The sequence below is a fragment of the Ctenopharyngodon idella genome, chromosome 3 (assembly GCF_019924925.1).
Source record: "Ctenopharyngodon idella isolate HZGC_01 chromosome 3, HZGC01, whole genome shotgun sequence".
NCBI classification, from domain to species: Eukaryota; Metazoa; Chordata; class Actinopteri; order Cypriniformes; family Xenocyprididae; genus Ctenopharyngodon; species Ctenopharyngodon idella.
Genome location: NC_067222.1, coordinates 17,488,024 through 17,505,788, shown reverse-complemented (window position 1 = coordinate 17,505,788; position 17,765 = coordinate 17,488,024). Strand labels below are relative to the sequence as shown.

Genomic DNA, 17,765 nt, shown 5'->3' with positions numbered 1-17,765 from the left:
GTTGGGATATCTTTCAAGCAGAAGTTACTCTTTATTGAGAAACGCGCTGTGCGTCGCTGTAGTCATCCAAGTCCAACTAAGGCAGTGTACTTGGTAGTTCATATACATTCAAGGGGGAGGGATACATAGAGTAGAGGTGGAGACAATCTAAACAAAGCATGCAAATGCAGTGCAGGAATCAGCCCATTCCCTACATTTCCCAGCCATGATCTAATCAGCATAACGGTGTCATTCAAATGCATAGGTGCTAATCCACTCAGTCTGACAGTATCACCCATACCTTTACATTATCATAGAGACAAAGGCACCGCTGTATCTTGAGCTTTGTCCTGCCAAATGGTTAGGAAGTGCATGAAGACAAAAGGTTAATGTTACAGACACCTGGGCTGCCTGCCTTGATCTCCTTAAATTGTCATTATCTTTACCTCAAAATGTTAAATACAATATACTTCACCTTAGTATTTCATGTGAGGTTATGTCAGGATGTAGGATCAGCAGATCTTAAACAGATTCTTAAATTTGTAATCCCACACAGGGGAATAACAGTTTAATTTGAAACTTTACAAGGACTTTCAATCTGTAAAGTTATCTGAACTGTGGACAAATAATTCCTCTTTTTGAGATACTCTTTTTAATGTGCACTTTTGTTATGATTGTTAATGTTCATAATATATGTTATTTGGTGTTAAAGTATTACTTATGATGCTAATATGCTAAGGCTACTGTAGCTAAAATACTTAACTGTTGTTGTTGTTAAACGATCATAGGTAACTTGGTAAATTAATTCTAAGACTGAATGTATAATTTCTGCATTGACTACGATAATGTTACAGAGGAGATAGTTACAGAAACCAGGTGGATTTGATATGCAGTGATTTATTCACACACTTATTGTGTTTATTTACATAACTACATAATTGCACAATATTATAAGATTGATGTTTTAAATATAGCTTTAAAAACAAAATTATAGATCAGGGATAGGCAACATCAGTTCTGGAGTTTAGCTCCAACCCCGAGAAAAAAAAAAAAAAAAAGCTCACCCTTCTATAGTATTAATCCTGAAGACACTGATTAGCTAGTTAAGGTGTGTTTGATTAGGGTTGAAGCTAAACTCTGCACTTGCCCATCCATGTTATAGAAATATGAATTAGGTGGCGGCAAATTACTGTCTCTACAAGTGAGTCTTTCATTTAAACGTCTTGTTCAAATCGGGAATTCATTAACAAAACACTGCTGTGTTGCTCAGAGACAAGTGACGCTGTTCTTCTGTGGCTTTGTTTCAGAAAAAACAGAGATTCTAATTTTTGGACCAAAAACTTCTTCACGTAATAACCTAGAATACTGTCTAACACTTGATGGCTGCTCTGTTAAGTCTTCGTCGTCAGTTAGGAGCCTGGGTGTGCTCTTTGATACCAATCTTTCATTTGAAGGCCATGTTTCTAGCATCTGTAAAACCGCATTCTTCCATCTTAAAAATATATCTAAACCACGACATATGCTCTCAATGACAAATGCAGAACAGATAGTTCATGCGTTCATGACCTCAAGGCTAGATTACTGTAACGCTCTACTGGGTGGTTGTTCCGCTCGCCTGTTAAACAAACTACAGCTCGTACAAAATGCAGCAGCTAGAGTTCTTACTAGAACCAGGAAGTATGACCATATTAGCCCAGTTCTGTCAACACTGCATTGGCTTCCTGTTAAACATCGTATAGATTTTAAAATCTTGCTAATTACTTACAAAGCACTAAATGGTTTAGCTCCCCAGTACCTGAGAGAGCTCTTAATGCATTATAGTCCTTCACGTCTATTGTGATCTCAGAATTCAGGCCAGCTGATAATACCTAGAATATCAAAATCAACCGCAGGCAGTAGATCCTTCTCCTAGTTGGCACCTAAACTCTGGAACAATCTTCCTAGCATTGTTCGGGAAGCAGACACACTCTGTCAGTTTAAATCTAGACTAAAAACGTATCTCTTTAACCTGGCATACACATAACACATTATCAATTTATTTTTTCAAATCTGTTAAAGGATTATTAGGCTGCATAAATTAGGTCAGTCGGAACCGGGAACACTTCCTATAACACCAGATGTACTCATTACATCAGAAGAAGAATGGCATCTACGCTAATATTAGTCTCTCTGTTTATCCCGAGGTTTACCGTAGTCAACCGGATCCAGGCCGTATCCAGGTGAGATTGAGGACCTGCGCCTTGACACGACCACAACGCACCCCTGAAGTATCAGCAGAGATTGAGTCAACTAGATCATCCCCTGTGAAGGCCTCATCAACACGACAGCCAGTGGCACAGCTCCTCAACAAACCGTCCATACCGGCGTGATGAATACGATCCTCAACTGGATGGAACTGGAATAAATACTTTGAATGTTGCGATCCCATCGGGCTTATGATAGCTACCTGAATCGTAACAAAGCACTGTTTGCCAGAGGAGAACTGGCCCCCCGACTAAGCCTGGTTTCTCCCAAGGTTTTTTTCTCCATTTTAACACCTGTTTGCCACCTGATGTCACCTGTTGGAGTTTGGGTTCCTTGCCGCTGTCGCCTTTGGCTTGCTTAGTTGGGGTACACTTGACATTTGATATTCAACAGTGCTTTGCATCTGCCTACATTGACAGCATTTTCTTTAAGAGCTGCTGTGCAGCCAAAATTATATACCATTTATCACTGTAAAGCTGCTTTGACACAATCTGCATTGTAAAAGCGCTATATAAATAAAGGTGACTTGACTTGACTTTGTTTGATACTCCTTTCATCAAAATAGTGCAAAAACACACTCAAACTTAACTTATTGCTATATTGATTTATGCAACAGCTCAATAAACATTTGCAATCACTCTAACATTGGGGAAAACACTCTTGCTGGTGTGAATAATAATAATAATAATAATAATAATAATAATAATTCCTTACATTTATATAGTGCTTTTCTGGGTACTCAAAGCACTTTACATTTGGAAGGGGGAATCTCCTCAACCACCACTAATGTGCAGCATCCACCTGTATGATGCAACGGCAGCCATATTGCACCAGAACGCCCACCACACACCAGCTTGTGAAGGCTATTGCTTAGTTTTATAATTTTATAATCTCGGTGCTAAAATGTGACAAAATTCATAAACTAACACCCTTGTCAATGACATACTGTACATGGAAGACAAAATCTATAAATCTTTTTACAGGAAAACAATACATGACAAAATATGCAGGCAGTTTACTATTACAAGCAATATACAATGATCTGAACAATTGCAATGGCATATCTTACTTTAACTGTAACTCATATATTTATAAGGTAGGTTTCATATGTTATATTCTCTTGTGCAAAAGACAACAAGCAAGCATATATTATCATTATTGTATGAATACTAAAAATATCTAACAGTAATATAACTGTCAGGGTTCTGTTTATGTTTCCTTTTGTAACATGTTTTTTGTTCTCAGTTTTCCCGCCACTAGTTTGTTCCTTTGGTTACCATGATTTAGTTCCTCAGTCCCAGCTGTGTCTTGTTAATTAGCCTCGTTTGCCCCTCTGTTTGTCCTGTATATATTCCCTGTGTTCTCCCTCAGTCTTTGTCGGTTCTCGTCTGTATTATACATTTGTGTTTGATGGTGTTACTCTTGTTTCCTGGATTATTATTAAAGTCTTCCTTTCTACATTCCTCATCATCGTCAGTGTTTATCCACCATGGCACATGACAGAAGAACCGACCATAACAACACCATCCTGGCAGAGGACCGCCTATGGGGACTGAGGCAGAATGGCCGTCCATTGGAGAGGTATGTGGAGGAATTTCTTGAGCTCTCTTATGAGGTGAGCTGTCCTGACACCTCTCTCCGTGTGTATTTTTCACCTCGTCGCAAGATGGCCGCCATTCCAGAGCCTCGTCGCAAGATGGCTGTCATCCCAGAGCCTCGTCGCAAGATGGCCGCCATCCCAGAGCCTCGTCGCAAGGTGGCCGCCATCCCAGAGCCTCGTCGCAAGGTGGCCGCCATCCCAGAGCCTCGTCGCAAGGTGGCCGCCATCCCAGAGCCTCGTCGCAAGGTGGCCGCCATCCCAGAGCCTCGTCGCAAGATGGCTGCCACTCCAGAGCCTCGTCGCAAGATGGCCACCGCCACGCCTGAGCCCACAGTTAAGATGGCCGCTGCCGAAAATGAGCCCTCGGTCAAGATGGCCGCTGCGACGCCTGAGCCCTCGGTTAAGATGGCCGCCGCCGAAAATGAGCCCTCAGTCAAGATGGCCGCTGCGACGCCTGAGCCCACAGTCAAGATGGCTGCCGCCACGCCCGAACCCTTGATTAAGATAGCTGCCGCCATGCCTCAGTCCTCTCCTGAGTGTATAGAGGACCTGTGACTGATTGACTTGTGGTCAGAGGTGACTCCTACCCTCATCCCAAGTCCAGAAGCGACTCCCTGCCTCGTCCCGAGTCCAGAGGTGACTCCCTGCCTCGTCCAGAGTCCCGAGGCGACTCCCTGCCTCGTCGAGAGAGTAGAGATGGCTCCAGTCCCCCCGAGTCTGCTCGAGAGTCCGCTCCAATCCTTGAAGGTGCTCAAGAGTCCGCTCCAGTCCCTGAGCCCGCTCAGGAGTCAGCTCCAGCCCACAAGCCCGCTCAGGAACCTACTCTAGCCCACGAGCCTGCTCCAGTCCTGGAGTTCGCTCCAACCTATGAGCCCGCTCCAGTCCCGGAGTCCGCTCCAAACTCCACTCCAGTCCCTGAGTCCGCTACAGACTCTGCTCCAGCCTGTGAGCCTGCTCCAGACCCCGCTCCAGTCCAGAGACCAATAGCTCCTCCCAAGAATTTTTTGGGGAGATGCCATATACCCATGGCCATAGTGGCTGAGGCCACAAAGGCCGCACCGCAATGGCGCCCTGTACCTCCAGATCCACCATGCCGCCCTGAACCTCCTGATCCGCCATGGCGCCCTGTACCTCCAGATCCACCATGGCACCCTGAACTTCCTGATCTGCCATGGCCCCCCGAGAGGCCTGAACCGCCATGGTCACCGGAGCTGCCCGAGCCGCCACGGCCCCCCGAGAGGCCGGAACCGCCAAGGCCACCTGAACTGCCTGCGCCACCATGGCCCCCTGAGTTACCGGTGCCGCCCTGGACACCTGCATGGCCGGTGCCCACCCCCCCTCCCCGGTTGGACTCTTTTGAGGCGCGAGGCCGTGCCTTCCGGGAGGGGAGAGTAATGTCAGGGTTCTGTTTGTTTCCTTTTGTCACATGTTCTTTGTTCTCAGTTTTCCCGCCACTAGTTTGTTCCCTTGGTTACCCTGATTTAGTCCCAGCTGTATCTTGTTAATTAGCCTCATTTGCCCCTCTGTTTGCCCTGTATATATTCCCTGTGTTCTCCCTCAGTCTTTGTCGGTTCTCGTCTGTATTATACGTTTGTGTTTGATGGTGTTACTCGTTTCCTGGATTATTATTAAAGTCTTCCTTTCTACGTTCCTCCTCATCGTGAGTGTTTATCCACCATGGCACATGACAATAACAGGTATAGACGAGGCAGGCACACAGCGTGACGTTGTGAGGCCGCTGCATAGTGGCAGTTGCATTTCGTGGTGCATTAAAGGTGAATATTACAGTGATGGATCATCAGACAGGCACAACTGTGACAGGTTGTCATTAGGATGGTGAATTTAACAATAAAAGATTGTCCAGGTAGACGTATATACCGGTGACAGGTCAAGTTGCAGGCACATATACAGTATAACGTGTCCTGCCACAGAAAGATTTTACCCCAGCTCGGAAATTGCCAGCTGTGACGTTTATCTTCTCCCGTATGAGTGAGCATCAGCAGCCATGAGTCGCATTGAAGTGATGTCATCTCCCTCTCTTCGATTGATTGACTAGAAGAGCAGCTGTCAATCTAGAACTAGTGGACCAATGGTGATGCTTAAGCCCGGCCTAATTTACATGAAACTCGAACTGCAACATTTGGAAACGCAAGAGCGGAACATGGAAAGAAGAGCAAAGAGAAAAACAGCACAAGCGTGCAAAAGAGTAAAATATGAGTAGAAAATGTAAGAGAGCACAGAGTACAGAGTAATAAAAACAAGGAAGACAACTTTTAAGAACACATAAACACAAGTTTAAGATTTGTGCAATATGATTTTAATGTGTTTAAAGGTTTGATTCATGCTTGTAATTTTTTTAAATGCGCTTTTAATTTTTCGATTCACACTTATTATTTTTTGATCCGTGACCGCAATACTATTTGGCGGGAATCTAACCCCATAGGAGAGAAACCATTCACATGTGATCAATGTGAAAAGAGTTTCACACAATCAGGACACCTTAAAGGACACATAAGTATCCACACCGGAGAGAAGCCATTCACATGTGGTCAGTGCGGGAAGAGCTTTACACAATCATCACAGCTTCAGAACCACATGAGGATCCACACGGGAGAGAGACCGTTCACATGTGATCATTGCGGCAAAACATTTCTTAGGGCATCAAACCTGAAGAGACACCTGACAGTTCATATGAAGGAGAAGCCACATTCATGTTCTGCATGTGGAAAGAGTTTTTCACTGCTGCAAACTTTACAAGAACATCAGAAAATACACACTGGTGTGAGAGATTATGTGTGCTTTGAGTGTGGGAAGACTTTTATTTCAGTGAGTGTTTTAAAGCAGCACCAGATGATCCACACTGGAGAAAAGCCTCCAAAAAAGATTCAGGCTGTAACAATGTCTGAAAACACATGAGAACTAATCTTATGATCGTTCAGCAAATTTACGATTGAGAGCAAAAACCTTATTTCTGTGGATTTGGCCATTCACGTATTCCATAACGAAATGTCTTCAGCAGCATTTATCTCACAGGAACACTATCTCTACAACGGTATCTTTAAATAACACATTATCTGAGATCACGATGAACTAAAATTTAGTGAGATTTAGGGAGCGCCCTTTGTGTGCTTTCTGCCAAATCCTGCGTACGTAATCTGTTAAAATTAACAGTGGTTTGTGAACGTAGGCGCTTTATTAACAAATAATTTATCAGCAGTGTTTATGTTGGGATATGTAGGTTGTGCAGTGGCAAGTAAAATTTAAAAATATTTCAAGGAAATCTGTTTAAATGTGTTTTAAATGGGAATCGCATCTCTTTACCCTGGAGTTGGTTCACCCTCCGCCTATGATCAGAAAATTCATAGTTAATGCATTATTACACAAAACGGAACTTGAAACATAATTAGGCTATATTTATAAATGGCTATCACTTGAGATCCGTCACCTTCTACATTCAAAGTCTTTGTTGCACATCAATATGCTACAAATGCAGGACATTTTTTTGTGTGTGGTGTAAATATAACTTATTCTAAAGCAATATCTCATCTCATTTAAATCTGCAGTTTTGTGATATTTACCCCGAAAGCTTTTTTTTTTTAACCTTTATAAAGAGTATCTCCCCCTTAACCTTATTAAATGTATGCTGCATCTTTCATTTTAATTTTTTTTTTATTTGATCAATAAATTCAATTAGAATAATTAGACACACAGGGCTATTATCAATCAAATCAAATCAATGACACTTATAAATGACAGCTGCTTTAAATAAGATATTGTTTTAAATATTTTTTGAAAATACAATTAAGAAATATTGGGGAGAAAATGACTTTTAAACATGAAACTAAAACACCAGTAGGTGGCCGCATTTGACCGCCTTAATGATTGAGTCATTGAGTCATTCATTCGAACGATTCGTTCAAACGGCCGATTCATTCAAGAATGAGGCAGTTGTTTATTAATGGGTCATTGAATCTTTGATTCAACCGATTCGTTCAAAATGCTGAATCATTCAGTGAAGAAACACGGCTGAGTGTTGCTGTGAGGTATGTGCACAATGGTTCTGCTGTGATCTTTGTTTGGAACTGTTTTCACTGCTGAAATAGAACAAAAACAGTCAATATTGTGTCTTATGTAAGTGACTTAATATTAACTACTTGTTTATTTAACTGTCGTGAAAGCGGTGTCGCATTTTCAATCGTGATGGTAATGTAATCGGGAGGACAGCACTATTGATCGTGTGATGTTGCTTAACTGTATTATATGTATTATATTCGAATGATATGTTTAGCCCAGGGCACACCAATATTATTTAATATTGATTATTCATATTGCATCGTGTCTGTTGGAAATGAAACTTGTTTGTTTTTAACAGAACTACCAGAAAGCATCTGGAAGGAGAGGACAGAGAGAGAACGCCAGTGATCCAGAACCTGCAGAATGAAACATCACGATACTGAAGAACAAAGAGGATGGAGTTTATTCTTCATTCCTCATTCATTCATTCATTCAGTCATTCATCATGATACTGAAGAACATGCTGATGCTCACCAGATTTACATTGTCAATCATGAACAACTAAAGCACATAAGGTGCAGTGAACGTACCATTAGTCCAACACATATTTGTTTGACGTTTGGTGTGAAAAGACCGTCTGTCAACAAATTGTCACATTTTGACATAGTTTAGAGGCCAAACAGCTTGTGCTGTGTAGGAAACGATGTGATTGCTTACAGATTACATGTCAAGCCTGCTCCATCTAGAGTTTCATGACCAAACTAGTGATTTATAACACAAATCATCTTCATGATATTAAAATAGATCATAATTGTGCACAGCAGTTGTCGATCAGATTTGATGGGATTAAAATGACTACTAAACTCATCAGTGATCTTGACTTTGAGCTTCACTTTTCATTTCACGTTTTGTCTCTCATTTGAAATCTTTTAGACCTGATGGACGTGAACAAGAAAGGAAAAACAGAAGACATAAGTCACCTGTCCTCAGTGTAAAAAAACGCTTCACATGTAAATCAAGGCTGAAGATTCACATGAGATTCACACTGGGAAGAAGCGGATCAGTGAAATCACATCTGCCTTCTCATTCTGAAGAAACACCATTTAACTGTGATCAGTGCGGTGAACATTGAGCATCAGTCCTGAAGAAACACCTGAAGATTCACACAAAGGAGAAGATTCATTCATAATATTACAGCAGAAAAGACACGGCGGTGTGTGTTTAAGAGCAGGAAGTCCTTTACTACAGATGATGAACTGAAAGAGCACCAGAAAATTCACACTGGAAAAAAAAAAAACGTTGAAGGCATCGTTCAGGAGCTAAAGAAGAGGCCATGACACTTTTAAAAGAGACATGAATCTGAAAGTAATTTTTTTTTTAACTCGTTCTTCATCGTTTTTCATTTGAACATCTAGTTTCTCTTCCACTTCTACTCTTCCATGGAAATCCGAAAGATATACTTTCACATAATTAAGAAACTGGACACTTTGCTTCTCTTCTTCTCTTGAAATACTCTGGCTCTCTTATAAGTCAGTAAAAAGAGAGATCTGTCTCATTCATTCTCACTTTTACTTATTTTATTTATTTATTTATATTGTATTTACTTCAAGTAATGATTGATTTAACTCATTATTGTCCATTTTTATTCTATGCACATTCTGCTTGCATCAGAAATCATTTTAGTTCTGAATGTCATGAAGTTGCTTATTATGATTGTTTTTGGGGCTTTCCATGTTTCAGTTTTCCCAATAGAGATTTTAAATGCTTAATAAATCATATTTCACTGCACACATGACTGACATTGAATGGGATTTCTGTCTACCTACATTATTAACAGTTTCACCCTTGATATCCAGTATCATATATACATTTCAAAGAGTTTTTTCTAGTCACTTTTATGTTTTATTCACACAATGAGGCTTAAAGTGACAGGAAGTCATTCATTTTCAATGTGAGCCGGCGGCAAGCTCTGGCAAGCAGCGGCGCAGCACATCTTGGACGGCGTGGGTGTCGAGGAGAGTTGAAATCAGGTCAACTTTATGGTAATAAGCATAATTAGCTTATTACCATAAGCATAAACACCGGACGCTAAGCTATAATATACGACGTGTGTCCCTGTTTGCATACAGGGACATAAATAAGAAAAATGATGTGTGGACCAAGCAAGGTGTCTGACATTGTTTGCATGCTATGCCTGAAATGGTATAGCTGTATGTGACACTATATATTTAAGCCTAATGACATTCATCATCCAGCTAAGTAAGAGTTTTGTTGTGCATGCCTGGCAACCCTGCACCTCAGTTAGGCCACGCCCCCTTTGCGCACTTCGAAGCAGTGTTGCCAAGTCCACAGTTTACCCGCGGAATTTGGCTACATGATGAACGCGGAGGCGCAGAGGATAGAGCAATACAAATCACCGGTCACGAATTGTAAGTCTAAAACGATCATTTTTAAAGAGAAATATCAGAGGATTTTGATAGAAGAAGAGCTTAAATTTGTTGCAGAGCCCTAACTGTGAGAGTTGGAGGGTTGTTCTACATAGTACTCCCTAAGTCTGGTCAGTGGTTGAAGGCCTCTCTGAGGCCTCCCTGTTGAGGACCAGCCCCTAGGCTGGTTGTACTCCCCTTGTTTGGGTCCCTTTAGAGTGCACAGCCTCCTCAGTGCAAATAATCAAGCGCTGAGTAGATCCTAGGATTGAGCATAGTTTTTACTCCCCTCACTGGTAAGGGTAAAAAGTGCTGAGCTGAGTCCTGCTCTCCAGGATGCCCGTCTCTACAATCTGGTCTGAGTTGGTTACTGCCTCTTTGCAGTCCCTCTTACTGTATATCTTCTCTGAAGAAAATGATTTGAGACTCTGTGACCAGATAGGTTGTTGACCAAGACTAGGTTACTATAATTGGACCAGGTCAGCCTCCCTGGTGGCAATCAGGGTTGATTATGTCCCCCTGACAAGTGACTGGCTAGGGTTCCTTCGGGCCCCCTGGCTACATTCCCTTAGAGGTACCCTCTTTTCTTCGAAAAGAAATGTGGTCCCAGAAGCCTTTGAGCAGCCTTGGAAGGCCTCTTTGAGGCTTATAGCTTGGGCTGTTGGCCACAGGGAATGCTGTCACTGACAGCCTATGTATGACCCATAGGGAGAGTGGTTCTGGCATTTCAGTTGAAACTGCTAGTTCTGACATTTGTCTAGCCATTTTTTGGCATGCACTCCCCTCAAGCATGGCGGCGTGGGTATATCGTTCCCCATAGCATGTCAAACGCAGTGTTGAGTTCCCTTCCGAAAGGGAACGTCTCAGGTTACGTATGTAACCATGGTTCCCTGAGAACAGGGAACAAGACACTGCATTACCTGCCATACATCGGGGTTGCCTGCTGAACAGTCCCTTCAGACAATAAGGTACTGACTGCTTCTCTAGGTGCTCCTTTTATACTTCCGGGTCTCATCTATTATGACGTCATAGGCTGTCACTGGCCAATAGGATTGGTGAGATTTGATAATTGTTTCCAGACACCGGTTCACGTGGAGACGTTCCCCCATAGCATGTCAAACGCAGTGTCTCGTTCCCTGTTCTGAGGGAACCATGGTTACATACGTAACCTGAGATGTTTTCTAATTTTAATTTTTAATTATTCACTATTTATTGAATTACTGATTAACTTCGATAAATACCTGAATAGGCCTAGTGTGTGCGAATACTTTTTGTTTGACTAACCTGGAATTGATGTTAATCATAATTCTTTAAAAACATGTTCTGCCAGTGTTATGGATAGTGGAAACCTTTTCAGTGACAAACTGATTTTATCACTACTAATATAAAGATTTTATTTTTAGATGTTAATGGAGGCAGGAAAACTGCTAAAAGAAAGAAGTGAAAGAACTAACAGTAATGCTTTAGGTGTTCAAGGGCCTCATATATAAAACTTTATGTAGATTTTATCCTAAAAGTCTACGTAGGCACAAAAGCTAGTGTTACAGTGTAGGTGGTGTAGAGACGAGGCGAATACGGAAATCCACAATAATACGGGTGTTTAATCAACAAGGAGCAAGTAACACAACCATACACATGCAGGACAACGTAAGAACTGACAAAGGAGTGCAGGGAGTGAGTCCAACTTAAAGGGAGTGCTGACGAGGACAACAGGTGCTGGGAATCCGGGGAGATGGCGGGAAGACTGATGAGGGAAGTGTAAACAGGAGTGCGGAACAGGAGGATTCTGGGAAACGGAGTCCGGGAAGGCGTGGATGTGACATTACCTCCCCCTCCCCGGAAGGCGTGTCCTCACGCCTCAGATGAAACAGAGGGGAGGGGGGGTGGGCACCCTGGAGACCTACAGGCAGGTGCGGAGGTCTCCAGGGCGGGTCAGGAGCCTTGGCAGGCCACGGCGGGTCAGGAGCCTTGGCAGGCCACGGCGGGTCAGGAGCCTTGGCAGGCCACGGCGGGTCAGGAGCCTTGGCAGGCCACGGAGGGTCTCTTAGCCCACCCCCATCTTTCCCACCCACAGATACCCTCCCCCCCCCAAAAAAAATATTTTGGGAGACTCAGGGGTTCAAAGGGCTCGTGGGTTACTGGAGCGGGCTCGGCGGCGGCTGGAGTCGGAGCGGGCTCGGCGGCGGCTGGAGTCGGAGCGGGCTCGGCGGCGGCTGGAGTCGGAGCGGGCTCGGCGGCGGCTGGAGTCGGAGCGGGCTCGGCGGCGGCTGGAGTCGGAGCGGGCTCGGCGGCGGCTGGAGTCGGAGCGGGCTCGGCGGCGGCTGGAGTCGGAGCGGGCTCGGCGGCGGCTGGAGTCGGAGCGGGCTCGGCGGCGGCTGGAGTCGGAGCGGGCTCGGCGGCGGCTGGAGTCGGAGCGGGCTCGGCGGCGGCTGGAGTCGGAGCGGGCTCGGCGGCGGCTGGAGTCGGAGCGGGCTCGGCGGCGGCTGGAGTCGGAGCGGGCTCGGCGGCGGCTGGAGTCGGAGCGGGCTCGGCGGCGGCTGGAGTCGGAGCGGGCTCGGCGGCGGCTGGAGTCGGAGCGGGCTCGGCGGCGGCGGCGGCTGGAGTCGGAGCGGGCTCGGCGGCGGCGGCGGCTGGAGCGGCTGGCTCGGCTGGCTCGGCGGCGGCTGGCTCGGCGGCGGCTGGCTCGGCTGGCTCGGCGGCGGCTGGAGCGGCTGGAGCGGCTGGCTCGGCGGCGGCTGGAGCAGATTCGGCGGACCCTTGAGCAGGCTCGGTGAGGGCTGGCACATGGAAGGCTGAAACAAGGTCGAGGAGATTGGGAGCTGGTTCAGCCCAAAAGTCTATTAACCAGTCCTCCGTGTCCAGGACTGGCATCTTGGGCTGCACAGTGACAGGCAACTCAGGAGACTCGGGCTGCACTGAGGCATTAGACTCAGGAGTCTGGGGCTGCACGGAGGCAGAAAACTCAGGAGACTGGGGCTGCACTGAGGCATTAGACTCAGGAGTCTGGAGCTGCACGGAGGCAGAAAACTCAGGAGACTGGGGCTGCACGGAGGCATTAGACTCAGGAGTCTGGAGCTGTACGGAGGCAGAAAACTCAGGAGACTGGGGCTGCTTGGCGGCCTTCTTCCTTTTCTTTGCCGGCTTGGGGTTTGGGTCCGGTAGGACACCAGGAGAACACCCACTGGAGGGGTAGACGGAGGAAACCAGCGGTTGGCGAACTGGCCAGGCCGCCTGTTTTTCTGTGGGGACTGGACGAGGAATACATGACTTTTCTTGAACCTCTTCAATTACAAAATCAGAACAATTCAGAAAGAGAATCAGATTAATTGTCTCGACTAGGGAAAAAAAACACGCTGGTTCAATAAAACGAATCATGTTTTCGTCCAGCCCCGCTAGAAAACAAGCGTTTAACGGGGCATCTGGCCAGTTCACCAAATAAGCAAGCTCGGTAAATTCCTCCACATACCTCTCCAGCGGGCGACCGTCCTGCTGGCATCCACACAGGCGATCCACAGCTGAAGCTTGCTGGGGAGGCTCGGGAACCAGGAATAATCCCATAATTGTTGTAGACTTCCAAAGGTTAGGTCAGTTCTTCTGTTACAGTGTAGGTGGTGTAGAGACGAGGCGAATACGGAAATCCACAATAATACGGGTATTTAATCAACAAGGAGCAAGTAACACAACCATACACATGCAGGACAACGTAAGAACTGACAAAGGAGTGCAGGGAGTGAGTCCAACTTAAAGGGAGTGCTGACGAGGACAACAGGTGCTGGGAATCCGGGGAGATGGCGGGAAGACTGATGAGGGAAGTGCAAACAGGAGTGCAGAACAGGAGGATTCTGGGAAACGGAGTCCGGGAAGGCGTGGATGTGACAGCTAGATTTTGGAGGGAAAAATCCCTTTATAAATCCCAGTCAGTGGAATATTGTGTGTACGTACATCTCCACCCCCGGCTCCTCCCCGAAATCACCTTATATGGAGCTTACAACGCCTAGTTTTACTATGCATATCCTCATCTGCATATGATTTGCATATGCATATTCATCCACGTGATACCGTGTTTAAAGGTACAAGACATTTGGAAAATATGAGATATGGATGTGCCATCACATTACATTGCTAAAGAAACATTCAGTGGCCTATCCTTGCCTTGTTTTTGAATAAATAAATCAGAATAGTATAAAATACAATTCAGAGAAAGTTTTTCTCAATCTTTTCCTCTAGCCATTTTTAATAGCTTTATATTTTTAATGGAAACAGATAGGCCTTATTGCACATTATTGATCATTAATTGCATGCAAATATTTTCTCAGATCATGAGTTCTGCTATTGAGTGATCCTCACTGTAGTACATTAAAGCACAGCATGCTACGGGAAAAGTGTTCAAAAGCAGCACATCCACTACAAATATTTATATTTATTAGAATACAAAAAAAGTTGTAACTTCTGGATAATGATTTCATGTAATTTAAAGGTGCAATATGTAGGATTTTCTGTCCGCTAGAGGCCTATTAAAAACAAAGGCGTAGCTTGATGACGCCAAGTTTGAGCGTGGAATCTTGGGACATGTGGTCTTCACCTCACAGCCGGTGGAAAAGCATTGGAATAGGACTCAGGCAGAAATCATGTTCATGGATGCGATTATTAATGTTACTGTAGTATGAAGCAGAGCAGGACCGAGTGTTGTGGGAGCTGAACGAGGCCGCTAGAGTGATTGATAATGAGAGACAAATGCAACACACGCCGTGAGCAGTGGAACTTTTATTATGACACAGTCGCCGGCGCTGCTTCCGCTTTTCCGGTCATGAGTATGAGGTAACACAGCTCTGTTTATCATATTATGCTGCGTTCAAGCCACCTCATATTTACCGGAATCTTGAGATAACACGTGACGTTATATTCGGAGCTGTTCACGTCCCTGGACTGGGAATTATGCGTTTCTATGACACCACTATCAACGCCTAAATGAATCTAGAGCGGCGGTCAGGTATACCACCTGACCGCCACTGTAGATTCATGTAGATTCATGAACGCTTTTTACAAGCTAGAATCTCGAAACTACAGGAATTACGAGGTGACGTGAACGCACCTTTAGATACATTTAAGTGTGTTGAAAATGATGTTATAACGTTACTCTGTGCGTTCGCTCGGCGGCTGCTGTGAGACACTTGTTGCACACTGCAGTAAGATAGATCGATTATTAAATGCTGGATAGCTTGTGTTGATAAATGGCATGCAATTAATTTTAAAACGTTTTGTATCATGGAGAAAATGCTGTATTACTGTTACTAAAAATAAAGCTGCATCTGATTATGCTATGTTAGCTACTTGACAAAATAGTGTTTTTCTCTGAGGCATGGTAAAGCATGGTACTCGCAGAAAATCAAGAAAGATTTAAACAATAAGACTAAACGTGTTGAGCTATATAACATTAATTAGTTTTCTCTCTATAAATATATCAAAACAGTTGTTCCCTTGTCTATTAAAACATATAATATATTAAAGCGTCTTTGGTGTTTCCATGGTTTCTACAAAATAAAACCGGAAACCGAGAGCAACGCGGGTATGACGCAAATGACAGGCGACTCCTCACACGTCCCGGAGCTTCTCACGATTTACAAATAGTTGGAAATATTTGGGATATTGTATGTACTCAACTGAACAAAATATATAACACTGGCCTAGTGGTTTTTGGATGTTTTACTGTACTATATTTATGTGCTTAACTCCATTAATGAAAATGGCATATTTAATCTAAATGTGTATATCAGATGTAAAACAGAGTTTAAATCTTTAAACTGTTATTGTGAACATGCACTGTATTTATGATTAGGCAATGCAAGGAAATTTATTTGTAAAGCACCATTAAAACCAACTGTTAACATTACAAACCCGATTCCAAAAAAGTTGGGACACTGTACAAATTGTGAATTAAAAATTACAAATCTCATAAACTTATATTTTATTCACAATAGAATATAGATAACATATCAAATGTTGAAAGTGAGACATTTTGAAATGTCATGCCAAATATCGGCTCATTTTGGATTTCATGAGAGCTACACATTCCAAAAAAGTTGGGACAGCTAGCAATAAGTCAAGTCAAGTCAAGTCACCTTTATTTATATAGCGCTTTTTACAATGTAGATTGTGTCAAAGCAGCTTTACATTGATAACTGGTACATTGTTTGGCTGCACAGCAGCTCTTAAAGAATAGTGTCAATGCAGGCAGATCAAAGCACTGTTGAATATCAAATGTCAAGTCAAATGTCAAGTGAGAGGCCGGAAAAGTTAAATGTACATATAAGGAACAGCTGGAGGACCAATTTGCAACTTATTAGGTCAATTGGCAACATGATTGGGTATAAAAAGAGCCTCTCAGAGTGGCAGTGTCTCTCAGAAGTCAAGATGGGCAGAGGATCACCAATTCCCCCAATGCTGTGGCGAAAAATAGTGGAGCAATATCAGAAAGGAGTTTCTCAGAGAAAAATTGCAAAGAGTTTGAAGTTATCATCATCTACAGTGCATAATATCATCCAAAGATTCAGAGAATCTGGAACAATCTCTGTGCGTAAGGGTCAAGGCCGGAAAACCATACTGGATGCCCGTGATCTTCGGGCCCTTAGACGGCACTGCATCACATGCAGGAATGCTACTGTAATGGAAATCACAACATGGGCTCAGGAATACTTCCAGAAAACATTGTTGGTGAACACAATCCACCGTGCCATTCACCGTTGCCGGCTAAAACTCTATAGGTCAAAAAAGAAGCCATATCTAAACATGATCCAGAAGCGCAGGCGTTTTCTCTGGGCCAAGGCTCATTTAAAATGGACTGTGGCAAAGTGGAAAACTGTTCTGTGGTCAGACGAATCAAAATTTAAAGTTCTTTTTGGAAAACTGGGATGCTATGTCATCCGCACTAAAAAGGACAAGGACAACCCAAGTTGATATCAGCATTCAGTTCAGAAGCCTGCATCTCTGATGGTATGGGGTTGCATGAGTGCGTGTGGCATGGGCAGCTTACACATCTGGAAAGGCACCATCAATGCTGAAAGGTATATCCAAGTTCTAGAACAACATATGCTCCCATCCAGACGTCGTCTCTTTTTTAGGGAAGACCTTGCATTTTCCAACATGACACATACTTCCCCACATACTGCATCAATTACAACATCATGGCTGCATAGAAGAAGGATCCGGGTACTGAAATGGCCAGCCTGCAGTCCAGATCTTTCACCCATAGAAAACATTTGGCGCATCATAAAGAGGAAGATGCGACAAAGAAGACCTAAGACAGTTGAGCAACTAGAAGCCTGTATTAGACAAGAATGGGACAACATTCCTATTCCTAAACTTGAGCAACTTGTCTCCTCAGTCCCCAGACGTTTGCAGACCACACAGTGGTAAACATGGCCTTGTCCCAACTTTTTTGAGATGTGTTGATGCCATGAAATTTAAAATCAACTTATTTTTCCCTTAAAATGATACATTTTCTC

General features: G+C 43.9%; 1 protein-coding gene across 8 annotated transcripts in view; it reads right to left on the bottom strand.

Moving 5' to 3' along the window:
• LOC127508159 (uncharacterized) overlaps positions 1-17,765 on the bottom strand; it is a 448,826-nt gene that overhangs the window by 347,525 nt on the left and 83,536 nt on the right. The window lies entirely within an intron of this gene.